The sequence below is a fragment of the Festucalex cinctus genome, chromosome 2 (genome assembly GCF_051991245.1).
Source record: "Festucalex cinctus isolate MCC-2025b chromosome 2, RoL_Fcin_1.0, whole genome shotgun sequence".
In the NCBI taxonomy this organism is placed as follows: domain Eukaryota; kingdom Metazoa; phylum Chordata; class Actinopteri; order Syngnathiformes; family Syngnathidae; genus Festucalex; species Festucalex cinctus.
The window spans coordinates 10,189,448-10,205,117 of record NC_135412.1 but is presented as its reverse complement, the minus strand read 5'-3'; the positions used below and the strand labels follow the sequence as shown (position 1 = coordinate 10,205,117).

The 15,670-nt window shown below is 38.7% G+C and overlaps 1 protein-coding gene across 3 annotated transcripts in view; it reads left to right on the top strand.

Annotated features, from left to right (window-relative positions):
* Nucleotides 1-15,670, top strand: part of plxna2 (plexin A2) — a 374,923-nt gene that overhangs the window by 65,057 nt on the left and 294,196 nt on the right. For all 3 annotated transcript variants that reach the window (XM_077512747.1, XM_077512745.1, XM_077512746.1), the window contains exons 4-5: nt 14,643-14,769; nt 14,838-15,008. The gene's annotated coding sequence lies outside the window, so the exon portion shown is untranslated. The remainder of the gene's footprint in view (nt 1-14,642; nt 14,770-14,837; nt 15,009-15,670) is intronic.

Genomic DNA, 15,670 nt, shown 5'->3' with positions numbered 1-15,670 from the left:
TCGGAATGCCTCCACAACTCCTCTGATAACAGCACTTTTCTCTGTGCCATTCCAAATAGATGTCAAACTTGTCTTTGCCGCCATTCCTGTGAATCAAAGTGAATAACGGTGATGAAAGTGAACAAATGAAATCAAATAAAACAGGGTCACACATCACTGGAAGGGCAACAAATGGCTACTGAAGTGGAAGTAATTTTCCCTCTTGTGTCTGGACAAAAACGGTGGAAAAAAAAAAAAAACAGGAAGTCTGGTCAAAAAGCAAGTTGTCATTTTGCCTAAAGCACAGCTAAGCGCATCCACAGAAATGTAGGTCTGTGCGGGACTTTGCATGGCAGAGGAGGGTCACTCATTTTTAATGGAAACGGACAGTTCTTTTGTCAAAAAGCGCTGAGCGATCCAAATCTCGGCTGAGGTAAAAGCTTCTTAAATAACCTGAATCGTATTCATTTGATTTGCTCTCCTTCCGTGACTTTTTTTTTTTTTTTTAACAATTTCAGGAGGTTCTTAAAAAAAGGTTTACTAGCAATTGGCTGGTTCCTCTTTGTTGTGTAAATGTAAAAAAAAAAAAAAAACTTTAATCATATTATGTCTATAGCTGCAAACATGAGGACATGCTGTTCACTGCTATCAGTGGATACTTGTGACAGTAAGGACATGGGATGTTTTTAAAACTGGACATCATCATACAAATTCCCTCAGAGCCTTGCAAGTTAAGAGTTAATGTTGACCAAAGTTGTGTTGCTAATTTTGCAATCTTCTGATGACACATCTCCCCACTTCCACTTTTTATTTTGGCACATCCAAATTCGAATATTGAGCAATTTGGAATCACATAATTTTAAAACATATGCTTTAAAATATGCCCTAAAATATTAGAAAGGGTAGTCTCACTGTGTGCATGGGCGGAGTTTTCTTTCTTTTGGTATGTTGCTAGACCAGCGTAGATAGAAGAGGGCATTTGGTCTGCTGTACGCCATTGTGGGAGGGAACGCAGCCGACTCTTGGCCTCATCGAAGCGGCTCCCCCTCATTAATCCATTTAAATTCAGCGGAAATTGGCGCGTGCGTTTCACAAGATGTGGAACAAGGTACCCCAATATCATCTGCACTTGCGGATGATGCAGTTGGCCTCACATGTGACGTGGGCATGAAAATAGAGTCCTTGCTCTTCAAACAATGTGTCCCTTCTTACTTTGTTGCCAGGTAAAGCAACATCATTAACTCATTTGCTCCCAATAACGTGTAAATACGTTTTTTTTTTTTAAATAATGTTTTAAGTGTCCCAAAAGACATATTTATACGTTTTTTTTTGTTTTTTTTTATGCTAGAGCATACAGAAGACTTTGATGCAACCTCTCAAGTGCAAAGAACGGTTGCAGAAATGGTAGTTATTACATTAATGGCCAGCATGTGGCAGCAGAGCAAAGGAGATCAACCAGGGCCATGTAGAAAAAAAGCTAAATTACTTTACAATTTTCTGATGAAACTTCTAATGCTAATTGCTGCAAAACGGAAACAGATAGAAACATACTTTTTTTTCCCTGATGAAAGAAAATACTTTAATCTTTCTTTTGATAGGTTCCATGCTTTGAGCAATAGCTAATAGAACACATAGCAATAGAACACAATATTCTGTGGGCCTTGCAAAATCAGTCAAATCCAGTAAAACAGCTGGGAGCGAACGGGATTGCGTCTGTGAAAATGGCTGGGAGTGAATGAGTTAAGCTAACATATATTCACTGGTGCTCCTTACTAAACTCTTGGGTCACGTAGTCGAACCAATTAAATATTGAAATCAAACTCTATCTTCTAAATTAGAGGGTGATCAGTAAAGGTAAGGGAGTTCAAAAAGTGTCTTTTGTTATGTTTAAATGTAACATTTGTTAAAATTCTGTCCACTTCTGATGTAATTCTGGAATGCCCCTTTGTGCTTTTGTACAACCCCTTCACCTTATTACTCCACCGCCACTCGATTATTGTTTTGACGGACACACTGACTGGCTGACATGACGTACCGACAGGTTGTTTATGAGTCATGGCTGAATCTCGGCAGTGGCTGCAGGCCATGTGACCTCATGGGGAGCTTTGCATATTCCGACTCTGCGGTCCCTTACCCTATATCTGGTATAGGCCCGCGGGCCTGGCACATGTGTGACATATAATTGATTCATTAATAATGTGAACAGATGTTTCTGGTCCACTCAGGGAGCCATATTGCCAGTTTGCTATTTTATTGCCCACGGCCAGACTGGCGGAATCTCATTAAATGTTTACTCACACACAAGACGGGAAGGTGACAGATCTTGGGTCTTAAATAAAATAACTAAAGAATAGCAGTAATTAACAAAGATGAAGGATAGTGTGCCTCCTAACGGGAAGTCTGGACAGAAAGATCTACAAGATTAGTTATTGGGGTTATTTCGGGGGGGGGGGGGGGGTTGTCATATTGACAATAAAAAAAAGAAAAAAAAAGAATAGAATACAGTTTTACAGGAATGCGTTTTATTACAGTCCAACCAAAATCATGAATCTCTTTTGGGCTTCTTTTTGTATTATAACACAACTTGTTTCACATTATAATGAAATTAATTTATGTAAAAATTATGTTTTCGAGGTTTCTCTACTCAAACACACCTGATTCAATGCAGAGCTTGCTGATGAGCTTAAATAAATATGAATCAGCTGTGTTGAACGTGGGAAACTTCGAAAACATGCACGACTCAGGCCCTTGAGGACCGGACTTTGACGCCACTGCTCTAAAATCTAAACAATTACTCGAGTATTAAAATAGTTATTGATTAGTTTGATAATCAATTAGTTATCTATTAATTTTTTTTTTTTCTTGCCCATTGTCTTATATATTATAATTGAATAAGATAATAACTATAAAAGACAAATTAGAAAATCCTAAAAAAATAATAAATAAAATAATAATAATAATAATAATAATAATAACAACTACAACTATTATTATTATTGTTATTATTATTATTAGAATTCTTAGTCCATTTCTGTTTTTTTTTTCTTTTACCATGACGACATGGTGAAAAAGAAGACAAAAAAGAAAAAAGAAAAAATCACAATAATGTCCATTGTCCAACTGCTCAAACTTAAGACTCCACAGCTGTCACAAACATGTCACTCAAATAACAAGAGGAGAAAACTTGATGATGGTGTGCAGATTCTTTCTTTCTTTCTTTCTTTTTTTTTTTTTTAAGGAGTTTAAAGAAGTTTTCAGCATGAGGAACAGTTAGGCTGCTCCCGTTCTCCACGGTGATAATTGCCGCTGCGCTAAAGAGGCTTTCGCTCCTGACGCTTATGCAGAGAGCGCAGAGGAACTTAACTACATCGCCTTCCAAATTTTTATGCAAATCAAATTTGTCTCTGATTTTCCTAATGCAAATAACACATAGCATAATTTTAAAGTTGTCTATTTCGAATATTATTATTAAACAAACCTCCCAATGATAACAACATTAAAGCACTGATAAATTATTGCAGTTTGAAGATAATTTATAACTTGTAAATAACTGCTAATACTGTCGTCATTTGTTTATTAGCAGCATTGGGAGGTCAACATCAATCAAAAACATCTCAATAGGTCAAGTCACATTTTAACATAGGACATGGTAGTGTAGGCTGATACTAGTATACTATATCATAATACCATATTGGTTAAATTGATTCACTTCCTCTGCATATTTATTAAGAAAATACAACTACTATGATTTATTTCTTATTTTTGTGGGAGTGCGACAAAACTACGCATGTAAATGTCCTGACTGATGATCACCTACTGAGAGTCGCACCCGCCCCAATCCCAACCTCTCAGGATTGCCATTAATCACTGTGCGGTGAAGAAGAAGAAAAAAGAAAAACGTTAGCAGCACTCGCATCTTCAGCTAATTGTTCATGCAGAGAATATCAGTGGTTTGCTCTCTAAAGGGATAATAAGCATTGTTGCCGAGAAGTGAGATGGAGAGGAAAGGCTTGAAATATAGCGGCAAAGGTCTAATTAATGTGTCTCTCTGGCAGCTTCTTACAGCTATCCATTAGGCTTTCATTCACCAAAGTCGGCGGCGCTTCAATCTCACTTTCATTGTTGGAAGTATAGCGCGCCAATAATAACATGATTGCAGATTGATCAAGGCGAGGCTCAGAGGGGAAGTGCATGCGGCGAGGAATAATGATCCGTGTGGAAAGCCATCCGCAGACGCGATGCTCGGGATTCAGAACATTCAAAATTGCTTCTTTTTTTTTCAGTTTGACATAAAGCACAGAGGCTTTTGCACACTGACACAGTGGAAAGCGAGAAGCCCTGCCGGGAGCTGCTCGGCCTTTAGCATCAAGTCGAGACTCCCCGCCGCCGATAAGGCACATCAGGGACGACATCCGTCTGCTAGAAATTAAAGAGGAGTCTTATAAATAGTGTGCTAATACCCGGCACCCTGTGAGGCCTTGTCTTGGTGTCTGTGAACGCCACATGAGGCCAAACATTTTCCCACAACACAACACTTTAAATATTGTGCAACAAATCTCATTGATAAGGCTTGCACCTCTGAATATTCTTCTTTTTTATTATTATTGTTGACATGGCTATTTTAGACTTGGTTGAATTTAAAATGACACAACTTGCGCACAATATGAAAAACAATATGTTCAGAAAATGGTTCAAAAAAGGAATGGGTTTATATCTTGAGAGAAGTGGTCCTTAATCTTGTTGCGCTAAACCCCACCAGTTTCTGATGCCCATTCAATTAATTCCAATAAAATGGGATTTTGTTCCCCCTTCAAATTCAAGACATAGGAATCGTGTGTTCTAGTGAACACAACCAACAGGGAGAGTAGCCATTTCATTGAACTTACTCTCATCATCTTGAATTCAGAAAGCAACATATTCTTGTATTCCCCATCTCCATGCAGCTTCACAAAGTGTTCCTTTACTTTTGCTAGATAATTATGCTGGACTAGAATTGCACAGCTTGGCTTGGCTAATCATGCATTTAGGAAGCTGATTCATATCACTCACCACTTTAAAACAACCACCGCTGTTCTCTTAAAAATGGAACCCAGGGGCAGCAGATAAAATGAAAACAGCAGAGGCCCCAGAATTGAACCCTGTGGAACACCATATGTTGTATTTATTTTGTGGGTGTTGGAGGTGAAAATGCTTTGGTTAAAATGGCACTACAATGTTGCCCTGCTATATCATATATCTTTATCCATCCATCCATCCATCCATCCATCCATCCATCCACCCATCCATCCATTTTTTGAACCGCTTGCTCCTCACAAGGGTCGCAGGGGGTGTTGGAGCCTATCCCAGCTGGCTATGGGCAGCAGGTGGGGTGCACCCTGAACTGGTTGCATATATCTTTCTTTCTTTAAGTATTTTTAATGTAATTCCACGTGGGAACGGAGACCCACAGTTGCCGATACACTTTTCAGACGTTTATTAAACGCCGGGAGATCAAGTAAAACACCACCACAATGAACACACTGCATCAAGAGCACAGCTCACAGCCAAAAACTCACACTGGCTCGTCAATGTCACACAGCACCTCACCAGGCTTCTTTAAGGTACATACTTGTACATAGCCACTTCACCACGTATAGTATTTTATATACATTTTATGCTTAGAATTAAGTTTTTTTTTTTTTTTTTTTTTTTTTTTTTGCTGGGTGGGGGATTGATTAAAATGTTTAGGTGTTTTTTTTTTTTAAAAGTATGTTTTGAGTTTTCAAAACTGAAGTGTGTTTAAATTGCCATGAGGGAAGCCTAATACTTAAAAAAAAAAAAAAAAAAAAAGGTTTTTTTTTAGTATGGACTTGCTATTTGATAGTTTGAACTTATTGTGGGTTGATCTGGAACGTATTACTGAACCACAGATCACAAAAGTTGTGCAAGGTATTTATGTTTATCAACATCATAGTTTTTTTTATGAGGGAATGTTTCATAACTGAAATATAACTTTTTTTTTTTTTTTTTACGGCTGGTGAAAACATGCCAGCAGCGTGACATTGGCGTTTCCAACTGTCAGAATGCGACGTGGCAATAGTGTCACGGTTGTCGTGGATGGAAGCGCAATGGATTAACTGAATCGTCTTAACAAAGGCGACGAAGCCGTGATGCTAAACTTAGCAAGCGTTTATATAATGCTTGTTGTGCCTCCCGTCCGTCATCAAGTCTAGTGTCACTAAGCCGTTGTGTTCATCACTTTGAGCTTAAACGACCCAATTAAATTAACACGGCTCACAGGTTTTTTTGCGTTAGTTTTTACAATAAAGCATGCAAATATGCACAGTAAATGCGGCTCGTTTCTTTAAGTTGTGAACAAGGAAACATTACGTGTGCACACAAATGATTGTTACACTTGATGTAATGTAACTCAGTGAAAATGGCATGAATCAGTCTAATCTTTTTGCTTCATCAGCAACCATCTCAAGCCAGAAAGCAAACAATGTGAGATTTCATTTCGAACAAATTTGTGAACCTTGAATTGCATTGTTTTGTGTGAAATAAATAACCTGTTACAGGGAAAAACTGTGAGTATAATGCATTGTGAAACATTTATAGCCTGTTAGATGCAATGTTTTAAGTGACCTTTTAATATTCATAAACGGTCACAAGTGAAATAATGACGTCTGGCACTGGTCATTTTAAAATGGAAAAACATCAGTGTGCGGTAGACACCTCCATTAGCTTTTTCTATGTACATTCATTTTGGCTTATTGTCGACGTATTGTTGCAATGTTGTACTAAACAGCTAGGGCAGAGATACTGTACTGATACGTGTACTGCCATCCTCTTTTACACTGTTATATTTCCAGCTTCTATGATTCTTTACAAATCCCACATTTCCTCTTTTCCAATACCGGTACCCACAATAGAATTATAGGAAAAAAAAGTGGAGTAAATCCTTGAAAAGTAGTTTGTTGTGCGATAAATTACCTCATATGCCTGAGCTAGCTATAGGTTAAAATATGCTATTCATGATCGCTTTCTCAAGGTTGACTCGTAATGTCTTACCACTTTATTTTCGGTCAGGCCTGGTAAAAGTACAGCTCACATATCACATCCAACCAGTCCACAGTCTCTATCTGGCACTCGCACCGTTTTCATCAAGTCAAAATAAAAGTCAAATTATGTGGTACTTTTATTTTGAAAGTGTTGATGTTAATTTTTGTGGTTAAAAAAAAAGAGCAAGAACAACAGGTGTCTTCAGCATTGTTGACTTAGTGCCATTGTTGTCATATTTAGTGACTTTTCTGACCCCTCCATCAACTTGTGACAATGCCAAAAATGGTGATATTTCAGTGGTGATATATTTAGGTGTGTATTTACAAGATAGAAAACAGAATAGTACATGTATTATGACTTCTTATACATTTTGTTTAACTTTGAACAACTTATATCCTTATATAACCTGACTAAACATTCCTAATATTATGGCCCAAGTCAACCTATACATATATATATATGGCCTGGTGTATGAGTGGTTAGCAAATCCGCTTCCCAGTACATGTTTGCAACATGGCACTTGTTGCACTATTATACTTTGCTGGCACCTGCTGGCCGTTTTTTGTAATAACTACCATTTTTTTCCACCTGTTCTCTGCAGTTGAGAGGCTGCCTCAAAGCCTTCTATATGCTCTAGCATAAACAAACATAAAAATCATATAAATACGTCTTTGGGACACATAAAGCATTTAAAATGGGTTAATAAAACAATACGATTCACTACACTATCCAGAATAGATTCATGAAATTAATATGGAACACTATTGACAATAGCATGTTGGTGTTGTTCCATCACCAAATCAAATTGGTAAAGAGAAGTATTTGCTTGAGACTTGTGTTTAGTCCTGAAATATTGTTAGTTATTATTATTATTATTATTATTATTATTGTTCAAATATTATTGTTATTCAGTGTTCTGTCCTTGCAAGAGAACACATATTAGTGCATTTGCTGTGTTTTAACAATTGGATAAACAACTTCCTGTCAGACTTTGACACTGATGCAAAGTGAAGATAAACATTTTTTACATTAGTCAATGATCAGTAGAATGACGCATTAGCGGACTGTGTATGTGTGTTGGTCGGGGGGGGGGCATGGGGCGCAGACAATCCGCTTCCATCTTCAGTACATTAAGCAAACAACTCCCGGGTATTGAAGAGAAAAATTGAGGTGATGCACTTCAGCACAGAGAAAGTAAACATCCTAATAATAACATTTTTCATTTGCTTCAAACTGCAAGCCAATCATGACACAGCCCATTATTAATTAGAATGAAATTAACAAGTAGTTTAAAAGCTACTGAGTGTATAAACTTAAGAGATGCTACTTTGAATGAGCTTTTCGAGCGGCTAGTCCTATTAACATGGCTGCCTTTATGTCACAGGCGGTTAGCAGCACCATCATGAAGTCTGTTCCTTAATGACGTGTTGATGGCATCCTGCACATGGAGACACAATTTTGTTAACCACCATTATACTTTTGTGTCATTTACCATAATGGGAGACTGTTCAAGCATTTCACCGGTGTAAGTGGTGCTGACTTCACCCACCATCCCATATGTCTTTACAGGTATAACGGTTTTATCGCCTACAAATTTTCCTGTCTACATCGTTTACAAATAACAACATCCCTCCATCAGACAGCGTTCTGACTAAATATTTGGGACAGATGGAGATGTGTTTGTGAACTGAACCTCAACTTTAAATTGAGAACCTCTGCCCATAGCGCCATAGATGCTTTTTACGTTGCAAAAAAAATAAAAAAATAAAAAATAAATCCTCTAAGCCCTTTCTAAAAATAACCTCTCTAAAACTAACATCACAGAAGTATTTGGTCCATTTAGTCTTTAGGAGTTGTTGCAGAGGACACCCTCAGCAGAGTGAAGATTTGTGGGCTCCCACCTCTTTTGGGAGAGGCCCCAAGAGACATTTTTACTGGAGGCTCATTAATGTTTTACCAGAGTAATAAGCCCCCTGCCCCGTGAGTGGGCTGCCGCCGTGATTATGGCGCACATATCCATTAAAACTGATTAGCTCTCATGTGACGGGAGGTCCGCGTCCACAACAAACATTTATAACACTTTTGTTGAAGGTTTTGCAGTGTGCAAAACGCAGGCTATGAAAGCGAACAACCTTCCACTTGGGTGAAAACCCTCCTAGCGTCACAAACATTTTGATCGCTTTACTATGCAAAATTTGATGAAGAAGGGACTGTCAATTAATGATTAGTGCTGCATGAAATAATTGTGTTATAATGAAGTGTTGCCATCATAAAATTACTACGTAACTGTCATACAAGACCGGAGCAATCTTATTTTTCTCCAGACCTTTTGGCAGAAGAACTGCAAAGTTTGCTGGGACGTTTCCCATTTTGGCTTTAGCCGTTTAAACAATTGTGCTTATTTATATTCTTTTTTTCCCCAATCCCAAAAATTTCACATTCATTTTACTGTTCAATAATATTATTTTTCCATGAACTTCCTAATGTGTTGAGGCTTTTGGATTGGTATTCAGTCCTGCATTAACCCTCAACATGCCAAAAATCCATGATACTTTCAAGTTCAAGGCGATCAACCTGGCCAATCAAGTCACAGAATTCAAAGATTATGAATCTTATTTTTGCTGTGCATATTTTTGGGTGTATTATATGAAGTTAGAATCATGCCAAAACCCCGTAAACAAAAAACGTGATCTACGTACACAAAACGTGATCTACGTACACAAAACCTCATCTACGTACACAAAGAAGCATATCTTCAATTACAACAACAACAAAATGTTTTGCGTACGTAAAAAGCATTTCGACATTTACGGATACAACTCACGTGACTTTTGGCAGTGCTATTCTGCCGAGCAGTTTTACGTGCCGAAAACCCATGAGCCACACGCGCAAAGCCAGTAAACTTTACAGCAGGGGGCGCTGTTGAATCAGCGGCGTATTGAGAGAGCGTTTGGCCAACTCGTTGAAGAACTACTACGCTGTGATTGGTCAACTGCTGGTCACATACGATATGATGAAGATATGCTTCTTTGTGTAAGTAGATCACGTTATGTGTACGTAGATCAGGTTTTGTGTACGTAGATCACGTTTTGTGTACGTAGATCACGTTTTGTGTACGTAGATCACGTTTTTTGTGTTTACGGGGTTTTCGCATGATTCTAACTCCATAGAATTAGCATTACTTCGGTTCCTTTGCCTCTTTTCTACTTAGGTTTCCTTCCTACGGTTAACCAGTTTTGTTTTTTTACTCTAGTCTTCCGTTCCTGAATTGTAGTGTTGAGTTAAGCACATAGCTGAAAGGTCTCCAGTGGAGAAGCAAAGTGTTTTTGCTTCAAACTGTCTGTCAACATAAATATCAATTCAGAGTGCTTTCAACGTCATCACTGCCATTGTCTTTAGCGTGACACAATACTCCTAGCTTATCGCTAACATATTATAGCATATGCCATAGCTAATGAAAATGAACATCTTTTTATTTTGCGGCCATTATAAACAACTATAAATTGGACAAAAGTAACACGCAAATATAACAACCAACAATGCACACATGCTTAACGAGGGGTGAAAGTGGGCCGGACCAGTCCAGTACTACGTTCCGGTAAAAGATTCGACCGGGACGGGAACAATCCGGTACGGTACTTCGGTCCCGGAAATATGACAGCAACTGTCAAAACCCATGTTAACATGGTGAAAAGTCACTAAAAGCGGGGGGAGCAAAAGTGCGTGGGGCGGCGCGGAGGACGCGTTTGGGAGGACATGGTGCGATGCGGCAAAAATCCGCATTGGACATTCACCAAAGTGGAAAAATTTGCATTTTCTTCGCATTTCGCCTCGTGGCCTGGCTGAAATATGCACCACATCAGCTTACTCTACATGTGAATAAAGTTTTTGTTTTTTTACCAGTTATCAATTTTCATTCCTAATCATATGAACAAGAGGGGTGTTTTACTGGAGAGGTTCGAAACAACTTAGTTTTATATGGGCTGGAACAATTGGCTTGGTGGCATATTCACACTGAGTTTTATTGTAGTTCAGGAGAGTCCCCTCTCTAATTACCGTAGTTTCCGCACTATAAGGCGCACTGCATTATAAGGCGCACCTTCAATGAATGACGTATTTTAAAACTTTTTCCATATATAATGCGCTACAGTAGAAGCTGGGGTTACGTTATGCATCCATTAGATGGTGCTGCGCTAAAGCGAATGTCAACAAAACAGTCAGATAGGTCAGTCAAACTTTATTAATAGATTACAAACCAGTTTTCAGACACCTCCATTCACTCCCAAAATGAATAAACAGCTGTTTTATTCTCTGAGGTAAAGTATTAGTATTAGCTAGCGATCCAAGATGGCGGGATCTTCTGCGCATACGCGTCACCGATCGTGCAGGGTCACCGATAGCGTCTTGACAGCGAGACCTGTGGCGGCTCAATATTGATCCATATATAAGGCGCATGGTCAGCTTTTGAAAAAATTCAAGACTTTTAGGTGCGCCTTATAGTCGTGAAAATACGGTAGTTCATTTTTGCTTAGATTAACAATAGCATCAATTTTCAAGTCATTGCTTTGCTGTTTGCGTGCGCGTGCGTGTGGGTGTGGCCTGTTGCAGCTGTGCGCAGGCCGAGCGCTGCTGCAAGCGCTTGCGAGCCGGACACCATGTGGGAGATGCATCTTATCCTGCCAGCGAGCCCTCTGGTGCTGGAGTGGGCCGCGCCAATGTGGTGCTTCGGGCCCTCGTTAACATTATTGACAGGTGGTGCATGAAGCCAGTTGTCCTTGTGAGGACCCTGAAGGCAACTTTTCAAACTAAAGTTAAAGTCCAGAGAGTCAGTCAATTACTTTTTTTTTTCCACTGTAAAAACCTGCAGAGCCGTGACATATAGAAGAAGGAGGCCATTTTAAAATTGAAGGGAAAACTAGCTTGTCATTACTGAACAAATATTTTCATTAAACATTTTCTTGCTAGAATGCAACACTTTTAATGTGCCTGTCTACCAGGACAGTGCCGTTGCGCCATCTTGTTTTTACTTCTCTTTGACTTTCTTCTGATTAAAGAGAGCAAACACAAACCCTTTTTTTGATGCCGCAAAATATTTTTTCTTGTTTTTCGTATCCAATATGCGATACATGCTTTTATGAAAGCCACACATGAAAATATTCTTCACTGACATATACACACCACACTCATGTGGATGTTTTTCCTCGAAGAATTGCTCTATATCAGGGGTGTCCAAACTTTTTCATTTGAGGGCCACTTAGAGAAAATCAGAAGGACGCAAGGGCCACATAATGTTATGAAGAGAAATTGTGTTTAGTCCTAAAAATTGTACAAATAATTTATTTGTGCTTTTGCATATTTAGAAAAATGCTACAGTATATAAACCCATTTATTTGTAATATGGCAGTAGTATTATAGTTTTGGAATTTTTAATTTTAGTTAGTTTTTATTAGTTTTCAGGGTTGTTCTGTTTTTATTAGTTTTAATTCTTTAATATATGCTTAGCTTTAGATTAGTTTTAGTTAGTTTCAGTATTAGTATTAGTTATTTATGTGTATTACTTGTGCGCAATATTTAAAAAACACCATGGGAGTGACGTCATCTGAAGGTGCTTTTCTATTCTTGCTATAATTATAGTTTTAGTTAGTTTTGTAAATATAAAATGTAATTTCAGTTAGTTTTCGTTTTTTAAAAAGCATTTTCGTTTTTATTTTATTTCGTGAACGAAATTGTTTTTTGAATTTTAGTTTAATTATTTCATTAGTTTTAGTTAACTAAAATAACCTTTAATAGCACCTGTGTTTTTTTTAACACCCTCCCTTCTTACTTTGACCATCTCCAAACATTTTTGTTTTTATTTTATTTGAACTGAGTCAAATGCCATTTTTTCGCATATGCCGCGGACCACTGAAAAATGGGCGGCGGGCCGCAAATGGCCCCCGGGCCGTAGTTTGGACACCCCTACTCTATATGAAAGGTGCCTTGAGATAAGCTGTCATTTGATGCAATTTGAATAAAATTGACTTGAGTTAAACAAGTTCAGTTAATGTGTATAAGCACAGCAAACATTGTCTTAACAAAAAACATTCCGTCTCCTTTTTTCTTGAAATTGGCTGTTCTTGTCGCCAACCTTTCTCTTCATGGCAGGTTTTGAAAAAGACATGACACAAATGGGTGACATCATCACCTTCCACTTGGTGGCAATTGAGAATTGCGTTTTGCTGGAAGCTGACAAGGTAGCCCAGAACTGATTAAAAACAAATGAACAAACAAAGTGCACACAACAAAAGGTTGGGGGCTATACAGACACTTTGATGTCAAGGAGGGTGTCGAAAAATGTCATCATTTGGGTTGCAAATGACCCATGGGTCACAAGTTTGAGACCCTAGTTTTAAACGTTTCTCCATGCAACATACAATAAGTATTGACAACCAGAATGTCATTTAGCAAAGCTCCAGCAGGGCTTAATAAATCACAATCAAATTTGTTTTATCCATTTCTTCAAATGTTGGCACAGATGCATAAATCATGCTGTTTTCAAGTTATACTTATTTTTTTATTTATTTTCCTACCTTCTGTTGATTCCGGGTGGTCGCTGCCTCCAGTTTGCCTCAATGCAAGTGGACGGTAATCACAAAAAAGAAGTACCGTATTTTCCGCACTATAAGGCATTATAAGGCGCACCTTCAATGAATGACATATTCTAAAACTTTTTCCATATATAATGCGCTACAGTAAAGGCTGGGGTTATGTTATGCATCCATTAGATGGTGCTGCGCTAAAGGGAATGTCAACAAAACAGTCAGATAGGTCAGTCAAACTTTATTAATAGATTACAAACCAGCTTTCTGACAAGTCCATTCACTCCCAAAATGAATAAACAGCTGTTTTATTATTTTCTCTGAGGTAAAGTATTAGTATTAGCTAGCGATCCAAGATGGCGGGATCTTATGTGCATGCGCGTCACCAATCGTGCAAGGTCACCTACAGCATCTTGACAGCGACACCTGTTGCGGCTCAATACTGATCCATATATAAGGCGCACTGGATTATAAGTCTCAGGGTCAGCTTTTGAAAAAATTGAAGGCTTTTAGGTGCGCCTTATAGTGCGGAAAATACGGAAGTTTCAGATGTTTTTGCATTATCAGGCAAAGTAAGTAACCAACCTATGTGACATCCATCTATTCCGTCCATTTTCAAAATGACTTAACTTCATTAGGATCACGGGTGAGCTGGACGTCAGCTGACTGAGCATACGAGAGGTGGGGTACACCTGGACCTGTTGCAAGCCACTTTCAGCCAACCAAACGTAACATCTCAAGTCGACCAACATAGTCTTGGCCTGCAATAAGGGAACTCATCATCGCATTGAGCTAAACACCTGGTGGGGAAAAAAAATAAAACTCATAGCAAAAATGACAAATCCCTGACAAGTGTCGCCCATCCCACTGACATTCCATATGTTTGTGCTTCTTGGCATCTGTTATGATGTCCAGGTGAAAGTGTGAGACAAATAACGCACTTTGCTGTTGTCTTGTGCTCAAATCCAGATCCTCTTGGTGGCTGTCTTAGATTTACTGTCCAAATACACATCCAGATGTTTAGTGGTGCTTTTCTTTTGGCAGGTAACACCGAACAGATTGTGCCTCCTTAGTGCTGACGCATGGCTGCTGACACGCCGACAGATGGCCTGCTGGATGCCCACCCTCCCTCACATGATGGCGTCTGAAGATGGAAGGGGTTCACTTTAAGGTACAATTGATCTTCCTGTGAGCTGGATTCGCCTTCATTTTTTTTTTTTTTTTTTTGCACTGATCTAGCAAATAAGCCTTAATCGTGAACACATGCCACTGGGATGACAGGGAGTTGTCGTGCCAAGCCATCTGTGATGAGCTTTGACAAAAATGTGTTCGACGTTGCAACCTGTACACCTTCGAAACCGTCAGCTATCCAGTGTCAGGCGACATCATTTCAGAAACGGAAAGCTCAAGGTGAGAGGAAAATTATGCCTGTGCTTTTATGCTTTTGTTATTTTTCTTAGGGATGTTTGATGCCACTTTTTTTCAGACCGATACCAGTATCAAATCGAGTCGTCACTGGCACCGATACCAAGTGCCAATGCCACGAGTACTTTTGTTATATACGTTTTCTAAATAAAAAAAAAAAAAAATTACGTTCACTTAAAATTGCATGAAATTTATGGCAATATTTTTTCTTCTAATTTCAAATTTCTAGTTTCTTATCATAAAATGGCCACAAGAGTGCTGCCGACACTGTATTGGCCGCCGTCATGGAAACCGATACCATGAAATAAGGCTGATTATCGGCCCGATACCGATACCTGGTATGGCACTCACCCATCCCCCAATTTTGATGACTATAGATAACACCCAAAATTCACCAGCTCAAGAATTTTTTATATATATTTTTAAAAATTACTATGAAATGTAGAAACTAAGTTTAATCTCATTTTCGGGAGGTCAAGTCCCTCGTGATTATTGCATTATTGCGATATTCAATATTATATGAGGACAGTGTAGTATTTAGTGCCATCTAGTGGTAAACTAATAGAATACAACGATTTTGAAGCACACACACTCGGCTGCCTCAGAGAAATCACACTTCGTCAGCCTACCACCCAGTAAAGCACGGC